An 18,346-nucleotide genomic window follows, 5' to 3' on the forward strand; every position below is an offset into this window, starting at 1 on the left:
CTAGTGGTTAAGGACGCTGGGCCTGTAATCGGAGGGTCGCCGGTTTGAATCTCACCCGGCCCATCGCTGTGGGATGTTGAGCAAGTCCCTTAACCCCCAACTGCTCCCCAGGCACCGCAACATGGCTGCCCACTGCTCCTCAGGGATGGGTTAAATGCAGAGGACAAATGTCATATCATTTATGACCAATAAAGGCAAAAACCCTGATTTAATCTTAATCTTTAGTTTGTACAACATCTGCAGATAATCTACAACGAATGTGCAAGTAAGAGACCCAAGAGACCAGATTGGTGCTTCTCCAATCCCCAATGGAGAAGCACTTCCCCTAACTGGTGTGTGTGTGTGGTGATGCCAATGTTTGAGGTGCACTTAAAATTGTGATTGTGATACCTATGAGTATGGAGTCCTATGGACCCTTACTTGTGTTCTGGTCATAGTCCATCTCCAGCTCTCAACAGGCACTAAGCAAGGGGGACACCCAAACCTCTCACACGGGCAATCTGTAGACTAAGGGTGGTTTCACACCAGTTTAGTCCCGACTCGGTCCGAATAAGCGGACAGCTGATTATTGTATCTCCTTAGTTTGGCTTGGTTTTTGTTCAGAGCGCAATTCCTGATCCCCACCAAACAAAGTCTGATGAGCGGAACAGAAACAGAAAGAAGAGGCTCTCAACAATGGGTCTAAGTAAGTAAGTAACATTACACACAGTATAAAAGACCAGGACAACATAAAATCATAGCAGCCCAAGTGTAGCTAATTACAAGCTTAAACAAATAAATAAGTCTTAAGTTGGCTTTTGAAGGTATCAACAGAGTCAATGGAACGCAGAGATCACGAAAGATCGTTCCAGAGCCTGAGAGCAATAACCTGAAGGATCGTTCTGCTCTGGTCCGAAAACGAGTGCAAGGAACCATCAGCAGATTGTGATCTGCAGACCTCAGAGCCCGAGCAGGGGTGTAATCCTGGATCAGATCACTGATGTAGGAAGGAGCCTGATCCTGCAACGCTCTAAACGCTAGAACCAGAATTTAAAAACTGATCCTATAAGACACTGGCAGCCAATGGAGTTATTTTAGAATAGGGGATATGTGAGTCCTCCTATTTGTACGGTGAGCGCTTAAGAGTGCACAGAAACTTCTGGATTCTTTGTTTGTTCTTTCACAACATTCAACAATGAAGCAGCAATAAGTTGCTGTGTTTTTGGTGGTTTTAATGCCCTGTTTTTTGTCATGGCTGGTTCTCCTGACCACCCACAATGCTGTGCGCTCAACATAATCTCTGATATACTTCCTGTTTATAGTCAGCTTTGAGTGAGCTTGAGTTGACAGCGCACCTAATCATTCTAGAAATTGGCAGAAACAATCTATCTAGAATTTGCCTGTTTGATTCGCTCTGTTTGCCTGTTCACACTGCCCAAACGTTGCGAACTATCCAAGCAAACGAATCCCAGAGCGTTTTAACTGTGCTAGCCTCCGTCGGTATGAACGCACTCTAACATGCATGTGTTTGAATGGTGGGAGGAAAACTGATTCACCAGGGAAAACCTATGCATTCACCGGGAGAACATTCAAACTCCACACAGAAAGGAACGTAAGTGAACCAAGGACCTTCAAGCTGGTAAGGTAATTGTGCTAACCACTAGACCAGTGTGTTGCCCCTGTTCCCTATACCAGGTCAGATCCACCAAGCATTTGACTTCCCACATCAGCTCATAAAACATTCTGTTGCCCTTTCAAACAAATGTACCCCTAACCTGAAAAGTTTCAACTCCTGGAATAAAATGATTGTAGTTCTAAATGTGCTATTTTTACTTAATCTGCTTTTGTCTAGCGAAAGAAAAAAAGATTGTTGATCAAAACAATATGTCAAAAGCTATTTATTGTTAAAATTTACACTGAAGACACCAGCGGGCATGGATCGAAACATAAATTATTCACATAACAGTAGGGAGTGCGACTATGTCAAACAAAAGTAATGCCACAGCAGATAAAAAGCACTTATCAAATAGAAGCTCAAGGCCTCCCCTGGGATACAGCGATGTGGATGGGTCATATGGGAGACGCGGCCGCATGTGTAAATACATCTTTGTGTGCATACGATCTGTCATCCTTATAACCTATTATAGCAGATACAATGAACGTACTGTGGAATCCAACATTTCCACAACAGTGAAAGTGGATATTGTTGTATTTTAAAGGAAAGAAGAAAAACAGATATTGTGCTTGAGTTGTCTTTTTGTGTCAAGTTCATTTCTCTTCTTGCTGCTGAAATTGTTCTATTGAAATGAATCTATCAAGAAACATAATGGGTTTGCTAGCGTGGAACACAAGTGCACTTTTGATGTCCTTCCACTGTGGATTTTCTTAGATATTGCATTTTTGTTTTAGAGAGGGAATGTAAGTCTTTGAGAGGTTAAGAGTGAAAAATTGACACTGAGAATTGATGACCCTGGGACTAGAACCTCTTTGAGAGGAGAGTAGTTTACTCAGATTTCCTCAATGCAGCCCAAGTGGCGGCTGTGTTGCCAGACACTGTAATGTGTCTGTTTCCCACAGTATGTAGCTTCCCACATCCTCAGCCTCAGCACCAGTAAGTCAGTGATGCTACTGGCTCATTTCCAACTGTTACATTATCACACCCACTATAGCATGGGATGGAGGGACTAGTTCTACATGGGTTGGGATGTTTTTGAATCCACAGGAGTGAGGGGTCTTTTGGATTAAGGTCACATAATGTCAACATCCTGCTCGAGTGCATTTTAAAGATAGATATTTTTGTGAAGGTGAATAACAACAGAGATGTACTTTAAAAAAAAAAAAACCTTGTGTAGTTATGGCAGTAAACACTTTTTTATGGACATTTTTTGGGGGATCATAGGTTAGGTTAAGATATTTTATTGTATGTTTCTTGTAATTTGTATTATTTTTAGGGTGACACTTGAACATTCTGTCCAGGGACTACTGGTGAAAAATAGCCTTCTGGCAAAATCTGGTAAATTTTCTGTATAGATATTAATGTACACTGTCCCTGTTAAATAAACCAATAAACTAATTAATTAATTTAATTCAATTAATATTGTCAAATATATTGTAAGTTAAAAAAAAATGTAGCCTTCCTTGCCTTGTTTCTGTGGCTGTTTGTATACGTACACTCCATTTCATTGTATCCTTTTTTTTTTTACTGTTTGTACATCTAATTATACTGATTTCTACATTACATTGATTTTCTTCTTGATCTGGATATTATTTGTATTTTATAAGTTGTTTGTGACACCTGAATTTGTTTGTTGGCGCTGCTGTTTTTTTTTTTTGCAATCCTTTCTCTCTTTCAATAAACTTGGAGGGGAAATGGAAACACTAAGACTTATAGCTGGGATGATAAAATGAGTTCATAATATGATGCCATAAAAAATAATGGGCTCATGAAAAAGATACCAAACAATTTTTTAGGAAGATAAAAATTACAGTTGGAAAAATAACCATGCTTTTACTTGACATTAAAGATCCCATGTCATGCTATTTTTCACCGATCTCCATTTGTTCTAAGAACCCCAAAAAACATAGTATTTGAGGTTTATTTTCCCAAACTCGCCTGTTTTCCAGAGTTTTAGCCTCTGAAAAGTCACTTTCTGAGCAACTCTACACAAACAGGCTGATTTACGGCCTACTTATGCATATTCATGAGTGGGCGTATCTATAGACATTACACTGACTTCCTCCTCCCCGCACGGTGACGTAGGGCCAGAGGATGGCCCGCCCTCCTCCCACCCACTCCGAGCCGAGCTCATGCTGCTTTATAAACATGAGACAGAACGTGAGGGTGGGGCGTTCGCCGGTACATACATAGACTGTAGAAAATACATACATAGCACTGCTTGAAGGACGCTGAAATGCTCACCTTTGTCAATCACGGCTGAGAGCTTCCTGGAGGCGCGGCTTCTCCAGCTCTGTGCCGCAAATTTGTCATCAAAGTAGGAACGTGTCATCAAATTGGAGCGAGGTGTTTGGGTTCACCGCAGTAAGACAGGAGCAAATCACCCTCTAACTAATGATTGAGGGAATCAATGAAACCCTAATAGCACTTTATGACGTTTAAAGCACTGAAAAGTCGATTTAGCTTAATATGGGTCCTTTAACTCTGTACGTATTTGTCCAGAATGTTACAGAATTACTCTGGAAATGACCGGTAAGAATATGAAAAATTAAATAAACAATAACACAATTCATGCCAACCAAAAATTTAAACCAAATCGTGTCATCATCATGACATTCTTCAAAAGAATATTCTTTTCTTTGCATAAGAAAGTATTTAAAACATCAAACTAGAATGGTCGACACAGCCCAGATTTAAGACATGTACTTAACTGTTCATGTTCTTTTTCAACAACATTAGCATGTCTACATTTTCTAGCAGCGATTGAGACCATTGGGCATTGATTATATATATATATATATATATCTCATGGTACTGTTAATAATAGATATTGTGATGTTATTAGTTATATTTTTTATTTTGTGAGTTTTGAAACATACACATATATGTTCGATTGGATCTTAAGCAATATAACAGTCGCTTTAAGTAAAAAGTATAAGGCAACTTGAACAAACTAACACAAACTTAGCTTGGCTGTTCAACGAGTTACAAAAAATAAATAGATGAGGTATAAAGTACAAAACTGAACAAAAATTGCATGTAGCTGCACCCGCAAACATGAGAAAGACAAAAAGGAGGAATACACATCATACCATATCATTCAGCATAAATAAAATGTAATAGATCAAACAAAAAGAAAACCCTGATATTTCCACAGACATTAAGAGTCATTCAGGAAATGATCTCTAACATGTTAGTAAAAATGCCCCATGTTTTATGAGTAATATTATTCTAAAATTGTATATTGTCACATTACATGTTGTTCCACCTTAACTAAGACACAACAATATTAATAATACATTGGATTTTATATAGCGTTTTATCATAAACACTCAAAGCGCTTACATAATTAAGGCATTATTCTTTCACTCCACACTTAGTGGTGGTAAGCTACTATTGGGGCCACAGCTGCCCTGAGGAAGACTGATGAAAGCGAGGCTGCCATAGTGCACCATCGGCCTCTCCGACCACCACCAACACTCACACACACACTACATTCATACTAGGCAATGTGGGTGAAGTGCCTTGCCCAAGAACACAATGACAGATACCAGTGGAGTGACTGTCCCCCACTGTGGCACCAGGAATTCTCCGTGGTCGCCCATTCACCTACTAACCAGGCTCAGACCTGCTTAGCTTCAGAGATCTAACGAGATCGGGCAATGCCAGAATGGTAGTGATGTGCTGAGCGTGCCGAGTCTTCAAAGCGTGTACCGAGTAATCTAAGGGAGATATTTTTGAAGCGTGGGTCGAGGCGCGTGTTGGTGACGTATGTGGTGACGTTCGAAGCCTCGCGAAGCGGCCGTACCACGTGACTGAATCCGGAAATGATTCGCTGGTTTGGAGCGCGATTCAAAATAAAACAGATGAGTCGACGCAATGGATTCCCCCTCACTTTTTGTGTTTTTGGGTTATTGCGCTTCTTTTGGCATCCTATTCGAGCTTCTTCTTTTGCGATGGAACCAGCAAGAAAGAGAAGATTTTCTCCAGTTTGGGAGCACTTTGAGCAGATCTCACCCAATAAGTTAAGGCATAGCAATAATTATGTAATAATAGATTACACAAATATAACAACATATAATTTCTCTTGCTCACATTTGTCTTTTCTAAATAGGTTTGAATAATTGTTTTTTTAATTGTAGGTGAAGTGTCTGTTGTGCTCTAAACAACTGGGTTATAATAATAACACCTCAGCTATGCTAAGGCACTACCGAGCCTTGCATGGCAGTGTGGATTCCAACCTGGGTGAACCAAATATTGCTCGACTTGAAAGTCCCCTTCAATATTGGGAAAAACATAAATCTACATTTCCAAATCTGTACAAACTTGCCATTACATATCTATGTACACCTGCATCATCTGTGCCCTGTGAATGGGTTTTTTCAAAGGCGGGTGAAATCCTGTGCAAAAAAAGAAATCGCCTAAGTCCAAATACTCTCGAAAAATTATTATTTTTAAATAAAAATGAATAAATGTATTTTTGTTTTTATTAAACTCTGTCAATAGTTGCATAAGCACATACATGAACAAAGTCACACAAGCTCATTTTACATCACAACTTTCTCCACATTATTGGCTGTATTCTTTCAGACCATAGTTCAGACCCCACCATTTGTTATAGGCTCTTGGCATGTATTACATTTTTTTGTCCACATGATGGCGTAGTGGAGCATGTATCACTGCGACCCTTCGAACCATGTGCTGAGTAATAGGCTGCAATCCCTCAATGCTTCATGAGGCTTCATATTGCCATCACTACAGAATGGTATGGCCACAAAACTGTTACAAATCAATCTTATAATAATCATGTTAAATTCACTGCGTTCAAACACTGGCAGGAAGAGGAAAATAGAATAAGTTCCTAAACTAAAACATCATGTCATTAGTATGATTTACTAACATGCTGATGGAAATAAAAAGCACCAACATTTAATTACAGGGTGGCATCATCACCCTGGTTAATGGATTATAGACTGGGGCCACCGTGGCTGCTGATTACATTAGTTCAGGAAATAGTAAAAACCATTAATAATAATCCTATTAAATACATCCAGGTAGTTAGTTGTAACGAGTTAAGCAACACTGTCCGTGTAAAAGGTTATAAAGTAGGGTGGGTTATTGGTTAGACACAAATAATTCATATTCTATGCCAGAGTTATGGATAAAGAACGTATCAGAGTGTTTGTATTACATTAAAGCTTAAATCCACATTGCTTTGGATGTCAACACTGGCAAGTCCTTCCTAAGGACTAATATAATGCATAATCGTGCTCAGTTTTTCTTTTTTGCAAAGTGCTTGTATTTTTTCTCCGCTATTTTAATGACGGGCTTTTAAAAATGTCGGTCACTTTGGACTATTTCTTCTGGTTTTTTTTAACCAGAGGCATAAAAGCTGTAGCACTGATGGGAAAAGCAGTTGGATTTCCATTATATCTTCATAATGAGAGCGGACGTTGGCACATGGTAGACCTGACACTCCTCCTAGGGCATGTACTTTCTGCCTTTTTTATTAAAAAGAAAGAAAAAACACTTTTTTTTAACCAGTCGTCTGAAATCTCCTACATGAAGGGCTGATTTTTAACATTTTCTTGGCTTTATGGACTGTGGTTCTCTAAATCAACTGAGCCGACTTTTTAACATCATGTAGCTTTCACCACAAACTTCCTTTTCTCATTTTCTACTGTTTTCTAAATATTTTCACAAAAACAGATTTCTCCTGTAGCTGCTTCTGTTGTTTTTCTGCTGTTGTCTTCCCTCCCCTTAATTTTACCAGCTAACGTCAGTTGCAGCTGAACCTCACAGCAGCCAGAATAGAGCAGGTACAAAGTGTTTTAAATCATGCCAGCCATTAATTTCTACCAGAAATACAGTCACTGAATGATGTGCCAAAGAGACACAAGATGAGGCAAATCATGAAGCAGAAATGTTTGCCAAACACCTGGTTGAGGCACATTCGTCATCCGACTAAAAAGCGTTTATAGCAACCACGTCTAAGGCTGTGCCTCATCTGCAGTTGTGTGTTTTGTTTGTTTTTTTGCTAATGTTGAGAACAAACATGTGATCAAATATTGAAACTACAATACTTTTGACCAGGCAGAAAAATTATATTTACCTCTTTTTACCTTCTTTATAAACAACTATACAACTATAATCAAACACCAACTGCCCCCCATGCTCAAATTAGACACTGCCATTTACATTAGACCGTTTTTTTGCTGTGTTATTAAGCTTTAACAAGAGTAAACGATTAGAACATGCAGAAATGGCATTAGAACACATTTATATCAGGAATAATACTTTTTTTTTATTAATTTTTTTTTTTTTAAATTCACCCCCAGCCCCACCATCGAGCCCTTGGTGGGGCTCACTTGGGGCTCCCTTGGTGTGGTGCACCAAGTGAGTGAGCCAGACCAGCTGGGTGTGAGTCCGGCCCATCCACATGGTGGGCCACCGGAGAGGGTAGATGGCACAGACGGGCACGCCGGGGATGCGCCAAGCAGCACAGCCAGAGACTCACCCCTCGGCACACCCCGAACAATGCTTGCACCTCCCACCCCCCCAGCCGCAGCCGGGCACCAGCCACATCCCCCAGCGGTTCAGGGGGCAACCCCGGCCGCACGCCAGCCCAGAGCGGGCCGCCCCGCCGCAACAGGGAGCGGCCGAGCGGGAGAGAAGCCCGCACCCGCACCATGATACAACTTCCCCCCCGACGAGAGAGGACATCATCAACTGCCCAAGCAGGGCCACCCCGCCAGCCAAGAACCGATAAGCAGGCTAACCCAAGCACCCCCAGCCAAGCACCGCCACCCCACACCAATGCCTCCAGCAGAGCCCCAACAGAGGCCCCACCCCGCCCAAGGCAGCGCGGCGCTACACCAAACTGCAGCCAGTCCCCAGGCAGACAGCAGGAGAGCGTCTGCACGGGGATAATTATTTCCATCATTTTTATCAGGATTTCTTGTGCTTTTTCACTAGATATGGTTGACCGGGGGGCCCAATATGTCAATCGCGATCTATCGCTTGATCCCAGAGGCACTTTGTGTCGATCGTACACGTGGGCCACAAGACCACATAAATGAATGAGACAGAAATGAAACCTAACAATTCAGTTTTGACCTCAATTTGAGGGGGCGCTAGCGCACTAATATGTTAATTTATAACCTCTAATAATAAGTAGTAGAAGATCCTCTGCCAGCCCCAAAGCCGGATACACAGGCCCGACCGGGTACATTTATTAGCATCATCTTCAGACAACCTTCGTTTGTGGAAGTCATTGAAGTTCTTTTAAAGAACAAAGTGAGCTACAAATACTTAAACACTATGAGTGGCACTGACTGGCGCCGTCATTTGTGGCTTTTATTGTGCGTCTTTGATGCAGTGAGCAGCTGTGTTTGGTGCTTCTGTGGATTTGAACTGTGAGATGATGCTGCTGACCTTGACACTTTCACAGGGTTTTAATTCTGCCATGATGAAATAGGAAAAGTAAATTTTTTGTCTGTGTACTTTTTTTAGCAATTTTTTTTTACTATTATTTTTTTATGTTTGTCCAGCAGCTTTCAATTAAACTCTATTCTATTCTAAATACAGCCACTTGGGCTCAGGCATAAGTAGTTGTGAGGACCCACAAGAACCAATAGTCATATGAATAAGATAAAAATATAAAATCTGTTCATTAGACTTTCTTGAAATAGTTCCATATGTATCTTTATAATAAGAATTTTTTGGAGTTATCTCTGCACTGACATATGAAGCCTGGCCAAAGTGCTTGACTCAAATGACAGAAAAGAAGGGATGTGTATGCCAGTCGTTCACTGCAGGGTTGGCAGATTTAGCAGGTTTGAGTCCTGGATTGCCTTAAGCGAGGAACCATATATGCATGCACAGGCTTCTGCAATACATTGCTACAGCCACACAATGTCAACCAATTTTTCCGTAACAGAGGGAAATGTGATTTGTAGTGGAGCTGGAATTTGAGACCAACTTTCAAAAAAAAAAAATAAAAAATGCTTTGAAACAGCTCACCTGGAGCTGGGAGCACACACACATAGCAGGGTGTCTGCATTACACGGCACATTAAATAGAAAACATCAAACCACCAAAAAACACATGCTTTACTGCTGAATAAACAAGACTTTATTAAAGTATAAGTACACTCCTAGGTTTTTGCTGACCTGTCACGAGGGGGAAATTCAAATAATGCCTTGATTATGGGCATTGCTCCTAGAGTAGTTAAGACACGCCCAGTCACAGCAGTCCCGCCCCACAGCGCTGCACAGTTTCACATGGAGCTGTCAATCAATGCTCACTGAGGGCTGTAAGAGCAGGAAACCAAGTCCCTCCTCCCATCTTTTATATAAGGGGCGGGGCCAACAGGGACAGTTAGTGATGTCACTGATCTAATCTCAGCCAATAACAAAATTCAATTGCAATAGCTCGTGTTCAACCACTAGTGGGCATTCACTCTGACATTTTACAACTAAAAACGCTACAATTAAATACTTTGACTAAAATGTGCAGAGTGGGACTTGGATCAATAAACTGCATGAATTCATACCTAATTATATATGAAGTGTATTTACACTGATTATATTCACGATTAAATTGAAAACGGACATTTTGACAGCAAGCTCATTAGCTCATTATCAGGTTATATTTATTTATTTATCTTTTTGTAGAGAATACTTTTGTTTTTCCCTTGTTGTGCACCTTCCACTGTTATACTGTTTTGGTTGTTTTTTTTTGTTTGTTTGTTAATTTTTCTCTCTAAATCAGGGACATGCACAAGAATTACATTGTACGTGTTCTTTTTAACGTGTACATATGACAATAAACTCTATTCTGTTATATTATCATCTTTAATGTCATATTGTGAACTCAGTGTATTGTCCCGCCCTACTCGATCATCATGAGTGGATGTTGATTATGGATGCGGAGAAGTTCACAATAAAAATGAATGGTATTCTTTGTCTTAAATTAAGAAATGAAATAAAATAAAAACAGTTATACGATCCAAGAGCTGCTCAGTTTCACATCAGCTTTAAAGCAATTGGAGCAAATTCCTCCTATATCGGCCTCAGCCTCCTACAGTCAAAAGACGTGTAAAATAGGTTAACTGGAGTCTGGCAACACGTCTCGGATGGGAAATGGCTTATGACCTTGATCAGAATGAGTAGAATGTTGATGGATGTACAATTTAAGATCAAAGCAGGGGTGCCCAAGACTTGCTGGGCTGATTTTTTAGATCAGTGATTATCAACTGGTGGGTCGGGACCCAAAAGTGGGTCATGGACCTGTACTGGGTGGGTTGTGGACAGCTGGTCAAAAATAAATGAATACCTAATGTCTCTCATGTTGGACTTGTTTTTTTTTTATTTTGTGAAATGCATGTTGCACAGGAAAATATATGCAGTAGATTTATGTTTAAAAAAAAAAAAGAACATATATCTGTGTTTTTACCAGCTAACTAAATTTGGTTTGTTGAAAAAAAAAAAAAGGGACGCGATTTAATGACCTTAGCAAAATGTGGGTCCCAGGGTGAGACCAATTAGGAACCCCTGTTTTAGATTCTACACTAGTTCATCACACCTGATTGGAAAGTGGAAACTGTCACCATCAATGTGCAGGATTGTGATCTGCAGGACTGAAAATGAGCACCCCTGCTCTTAAGGATAATTTGTATAGTTTTGAGGAGTTTTCATGAGCTTTAAAGTAGTGCATTGTTTTCCTCAGCCGAATGTGTTGCTATCTCATCATCGGCACCAGTACGGGGCCCCTGTTTCGTGTTGTTGTTTTAAAATTGCTCGTCTGATATCTAAATGGAACAAAATTGAACATTTATGTTTCAATGTGGAATGGTTCAAGCTGTACTGACACACCACCATTACAGTGTACTGGGATTATATGTGGCATTTACTTTCACAATAACAGTGCGACATGAAAAGATGATTCGGACTCATTCATCACACAGCGGCTACACCTTGACACTGCTGGGTGAAATCAAGTTTTCTCCATTACTCTGGCTCATCTCACCATGTTTGTCTTCTTCCAACTGGGGGGACACTGGCTTTTGTTTCATGAAGAGCTTCAATTGAAACACAGTGGAGACGAGATGAGAAAATTGAAGAAGGAATTGGTTGGAGGTGTCATCAGGGGGTACAATACTCCTGCCTGTATGTTGCCTTTCACACTACTCTTGATGTGTTTTTAAGTTGTGGCGTTTCCATTGGTGCAGCAGCAACAACGATGGGCATTTTGTTCGATTTCTTCTGCCACTGGTAATAAAATCGGCTGTGTTATTTATAAAGGAGTTAATGGATGTAGGTGTTTTATTTCCAATTGTTCTCTGGTGTTATTATCCTCAAAAGCGGAAGGCACTGATGATTTGTTAAGCTTTGAACCAGATAAAAATCCACTGAAAAAGCTAAATTATTCACTAAAATCCAGACAATACTTGAAAGCATGTTGTAGATTCTGAACTTTATCAGCCGTATCACGTAATGGTTAATGGATTGAAATTCCAATGTCTCCACTTTCCTTTTTGCTCCTCACAGCTTTGCATTGATCTGCTGAGACCGGCTCAAATACATACAGTAAACCCACCTACACCAAACAGCACAGGTTTTCAATCAAACGGTGGCATGTCCTCAATCGGATTCATAATCCTCCCCACATATAACCAGAATAGGTTACTTTAATGCAGACAGGGGCAACTTGTGGCCCGGGGGCCACATGCGGCCCTCAGCTTAATTGTAAATGGCTCCCAAAGTAAATGCATGAAGTGACTCCAAAAACACAAGACACTAAATACACAAAAAGGCAACAAAAACACACGAAAGAACAACAAAAACACGCAAAACAACAAAAAACACAAAACGACAACCAAAACTTGTTGTGAAAACGCACAAGATAAGAAGAAACACACAAAACGACAACAAAAAGGTACAAAACGACTACAAAAACACACAAAACAACAAAATCAACATAAAGGGGGTATGCCACAAAGTGAGATATAATTATATCCTGGATTAATTTCCATTAGCGGGCTTAAACATAACCAAATATTCCCTGTCAGAGAGAAGCTGTCCCATGAAGGTCTATAAACACGCTAAATTAAGCCAAGTGATTTCAGCCTGTGTACATGCACGCTCACATAAATGGGGTGGAGATTGCAGCGTCTGACCAATCATTGGAGAACCTGGGAGGGCGATCGTCTTTACAACGGAGGAACAGCTTATGATTTTAAACAAATATAATGAATTTAAATCCATGATGACAGCATTCCCTCCTGGTGCGAATCGCCGACTCTGTGAATGCGTAAAAGCGTGAGATTATTTATGATCGTTCGTAACCCAGACACAGGCTTCATGACTGACTGTAGAATAGTCCATCAGATAGAAATCTATAGCTTTCCTAAAGTATGTCATTGGTAAATGAAAGGGTTGCATCGATGTCTGAATATTCTCTCTCATGTCAGCTGTCGGATCAGACCCACACAGTGATGTGTTCACACAACACCGTTTATTGTACAGCTCGCTTTCTAAAAGAACTGATTGGTCAGGAGGCGGGGCTTTAGCACTTGTTAAGATCCTAGCCAGAACAAAACCTGCTCCCGACCAGGTTAGTTGTTCAGCCTAAGTTACCATGGTGATTTAGCTCCCTAAGACGTTAATGAACTTCATGGGACAGCACACACTGATTAAATCCTGGAAGTTAGCACGATAACAGGTAATCTCACTTCGTAGCACAGCCCCAAAACGACAACCAAAACGTAAAAAACAAGATAAAAAAAAACACAGAATGACAACAAAAACTTAAAAATGCACAAAACGATAACAAAACACACAAAGCTACAACAAAAACACACAAAATGACTAAAATAACACAAAACACACAAGGTAAGAAATAACACACAAAACAAATACAAAAATGCATAACACAACAACAAAAACACACAAAATAACTTGAAAAACAAACAAGATGAGAATAAACTAACAAATACACACACAAGATGAGTAAAAAAAAATTACACATACCAACAACAACAATACAAAAAACAACAACAGCAGACTAAACCCTTTGTTCTCTCGTGTTGCTCAGACTGGTCATTATTCCAAACGCTGATATAAATGTTGTCAATGTGGCCCTCGGATATACAAACCCATTTTTGTGGCCCCCATGGGGTTAAAGTTGCCCATCTCTGCTTTAATGTGTCCTAAAAGGGAAAAATATTTATATATGTATGCTGTATTTGCCTGAAAAAAGTTTATTTAAATGTGGTAACCAGCAAGTCATCCTAATCCTCTGAGATGCTTTTTTTACAACAGCTGCAATCAACTGGGCACCATTACCGACATGCTGCAAAGGGGTGGAAATCGATCCAGAGGGAGAGCTTAGCAGGCGGCCTCAGACAAACACGAAAAAAGAGTCATGGTGGTGTCAGTCTGCGGACTCTGCACGTCTGTCTAATACTGAAATTAAACTCTGGTAGTGATGTGCCACCGTCCGCCCGCCCGCTGCATCAGCTAAAGGAGAACATAAACACAGCTTAGTGTGCGGCTTTAGCACATTAGCGCACTGATGTCTGCTCCCATGAATAGTCGCCATGTAATCCCACCCAGAGTCTCTATCTGCATATACAGTTGTCGTCCATATGTGAGACATGCAATGAGTTTGGCTACAATCTTCTACAGCTTATTTTAGCCTCAGACTTCTCATGGTTGTGTTGTTTACTTGAGTCTTTTTTGTAAACTATAAAATGTTGTTTACATGTCAGTTCACACAGATTATGGGAGTTTTTGGTGAGTAAGTCTTTGATTCAGCAGATATTTTAGGGAAGCAGATAACTAATAATTGTATTGTAAAAAAGTGTATCTCTGGCTGTGTTTGAAATGTCATACTAATGTACTACTCATACTAAGTCTGATGTCAAAATGAGGATGTAGTGTGTTCACATTAGATAGTATGAAGAAGATTGAGTAAGCAAAAAATACCAGGATATATACTATATTGGGTCAAGTTTGAAGTATACACACTTGTCATACTCAATCGCCTCATGATGCATTGCAAGCAGAACATAAAGCTGTCCTGGGACTGACTTCAAGCTAAAAGGCAAACACCCCCGTTTCAAAATAAAAGCAATCTCATCTTCCCTTAGATTTTAATGCTTTTGTAAATAGGGCTCCTAACCGCAAGTTTTGTGAGTAGCACAATGACGAGATTCCAAAAATCCCTGGAATATCGGCATGAACTGTGTATACGCGAGCTTTATGGATCAAATAACCACATGTTCTACATTCTACTTGGTCACTTTCTCACTTAAAATGTTTTCAGAACTTTCAAAGGTGGCAAATTAACAGAGATATTTAGCCTCAGTGTGCTAATGTTTTTTGTCGTTCTAGGTTACAAATGCATCTTGGGAAACTTGGAAGTATACTTCAGTGATCATTGGTCATCATCCTAATCATACTAATAGTATATATAGTACAGTATATACTCATTGAGATTGTAGTATGCCATTTCTAACACAGCCTGTATCTTTGTCTATTCAATGGCAGCCATCTTGAAAAATGGTTTTATCAAAATGGTTACCCTGGAATTTACTGTTATCTTCAAAACTATTTCAAAAATAGATAAATGAATTTTAGCCAAACATAGTAATGGTAACTTTCCTATATATTGGTACATATGAAATAAAAAAAAAATATATATATATATATATATTATATATATATATATTTTTTTTTTTTTTTTTTTTTTTTTTTTATTATCATTTTTTTTATTATTAATTTTAAAGCAACTTGTAAAGGTATTTGAGGTCAAAATGTACATTTCATTTCTTCCTTTGTACACTTATCCAGAATCGTTGTGAAAGCCTCGCTGTGATTCCTCTTGAGTGTGTGTGTGAATGTGAGCTGAATATACGATGAAATAGTTCTCTGTCCAAAGGTTACTTACAGCCACATGGTATCAGGAGAGTACGCTGTGCGACTTGTGCAGAAAGAGAGCAGTGACCCCGGTGATGGCAGGCTGAGCTATGTAGGCCACCTCCCACAATGTAGAAAGACAAACCCCTCCATGTTTGGCTAAAGTCATCACCACAGGGATCTGCTGCTGCTTTTTCTGTTTCACGCCTGCATCTCTGACTCTGAAATGAGTCTGACAGAAAAAAAAAAAATGAACAGCCTCCTCTCTGTCACGTATTTTAAGCTAGAGCTAAGGAGCCGACTGCTCCAAATGTGGGCCTCCGATGGCTAAACTGGCCTGAGTCCCATCTTTCTGCCTTGTTATGTTTCTCCTCTTCCTGTTGCTTTCCTTTCACATTGCCATTGACATGCTATTATCCTTTTTATTGCTTTGCGCTGGATCCAACACAAGATTGTGTTCATTTATCTTTCCTTCTCATTTTTTTTTTTTTTTACCTTGTTTTCATGTAAATGTAGATAGACTCTGAGCCCCTTTTTTATTTTTTTTATTATTTTCTTTCTTTTTTAAAAAAAACACAAAAACTAGGTTCTGTATTGTTATTTATTAATCGTTACATATTATTTGGAGCATTTCCTATATTTACAGGGATGCAGTTAAACAACCATTGAATAAACCAAGAATATGTATTCTTTTAGGGCTCTCTTATTCCATCTGGACTTTAGAGCTTTTTTGCGCACCTACAGTTACGCCCTTCTCTCCTTCTCGTATTCTTCCGTCGAGGCTGACACGCCCACCTCGCGTAGGGAGGCCAAAAGCGCGTAGTCTGTCAATGGAGAAGATCTTATGGAAAAGAGGCGGTAATGTCACCTGGAACATGGAGTTTTCCCAACGCTTGTAAATGTCATTGAAATCTGTGAGAATTATTAAATGCCCTCTATCTATCTATCTATCTATCTATCTATCTATCTATCTATGAGTAATTTTTTTGTTGTTTTTTTTGGATGGCAGAAGAAGACCACATGTTTTTTTAAAAAAACAAAAATTCAAAGAATATTAAGTTAATGCTAGATCAATAATTCTTAAATTTGTGTGATCACTGGTAAAGAGCAAATGCTACCATAAAATAAGTTTTTTTTTTTTATTTAAAATTTGACATACTATTCCATACTGTCTTTAGCAGCTAACATCTCTCCATACTCGTATACTTATTTTTATCGTTTCAAAAAAAGTAAAAGTAAAAAAAAAAAAAAAAAAAAAATGTAATTTATGAGTTTATTTTTAACACAAGTAAAAAGTAAAGAGCAAAACTCACATAGCCTAGCCTAGCATAGCATAGCGTAGACATTAACTAAATCTTTTTTCTGCTCATGCAATCATACTAATTGTGGTACATCTATAGTTGTTGAAATATTACAATGGACCGAACATAATATCAGTAGCCTGAAGTAATTTATTCAAATGAACAGAAGAAAGGCTGGTTGTTTCACATCCATTCCTTTCCTGTTTAATGATGTTAAAAAAAAATAAAAACATAAAAAACCTCATTCATTTATGCCAATTTACATGTATTATTCGGATCTGATGTCCTTGAAAAAAAGTGTCCCGTGTTCAGTTCTGCCAATTATCTCAGTTGTCAAATATTTTGGCTTTTATAGAGAGAACTTTTTCATATTCAAAGCACAAGCGTGCAAACTTTTTCATATCCCACCAAGAATAATCTCATGATGGCGTGCGACTTTGCCAGCAGTATTAGGTTTATACAGGGAGTACAAGATTATTAACTTCCACATGGAACGAAAATAGGACATTTTGATCATTGCGATACTGACGCTTAAATCAGTGGATGATAAAAAGCTGAATAGTATCTTGGTTTTCTCATCAAATAGCAACTTTAAAAATTCATTGGGGTCCTATATTGATTTTAGTCATTAGTGTTTTTGGGCTAAATGTGGTAAACTATCCAAACACTAGATCTCAATTGGTGTTTACAGATAAAAAAAAAAAAGTAGTAGGCTAAAAAAAAAAAAAGAAAGCTATAGCTTGCGGCGAGAAATCACTGTGGCAAGGGCGACAATTATGGGAGTCGGGGGGCATGTCCCCCCAGAGATTTTTGCAAAAATTATATATGGTGGCTTTTGGTGCATTATATTAGTGTAATTGTGGCTAATTGTGGTCTATTTTGTAGCACGTTTTTGTTTTGCATGATGCATTTACAAGTTGAAATCTGGTATTCATAATAACGATGACAAAGAATTGAGCATCATTATCAGTTTATGTCTTTCCAGTTGAAAATGTACCAACTTATCCAGTAGTATGGAAGCTGGGTCTCTTAGTAGTCCTCCATAGAATGCTGTCTGTCACTGTAACATATCTGCATGATTGGCATCATTTTTGTGTGGTTTGCTTGTAGTTGGTTTTGACAATATAGTTGTATCAATGCACATTAATATTCATAATATGACATTTTCTGTCCAGACCAGCTCACAACATTATCAGCGACATGAAGTAGAAGCCATAATTAAGTCAGTGATGTTCAACATGTGGCTTTTAATTTTTATTCCTCTAAAAACCTTAAAAGAGGAAACAATTTTAACCCCTTTTTATCTTTTTCCTTTTTCCCATTTTTGCCTTTTTTCAAAAAGTTCTGTCTTTTTGACACTTTTATCCAAGTTTTGTTCTTTCTTTAATTTTGTTTGTCCACTTTTCATCCAAATAAGTAAAATTTTGCTTAATAGATATCACTTGTTTCCTTTTTTCTTTACATTTTGC

General features: G+C 39.0%; 1 protein-coding gene across 3 annotated transcripts in view; it reads left to right on the plus strand.

Moving 5' to 3' along the window:
* Nucleotides 1–18,346, plus strand: part of cadm2b (cell adhesion molecule 2b) — a 223,326-nt gene that overhangs the window by 130,111 nt on the left and 74,869 nt on the right. The gene's annotated exons all lie outside the window — the stretch shown is intronic.

Source organism: Gouania willdenowi, chromosome 13 (genome assembly GCF_900634775.1).
Source record: "Gouania willdenowi chromosome 13, fGouWil2.1, whole genome shotgun sequence".
Taxonomy (NCBI): Eukaryota; Metazoa; Chordata; class Actinopteri; order Blenniiformes; family Gobiesocidae; genus Gouania; species Gouania willdenowi.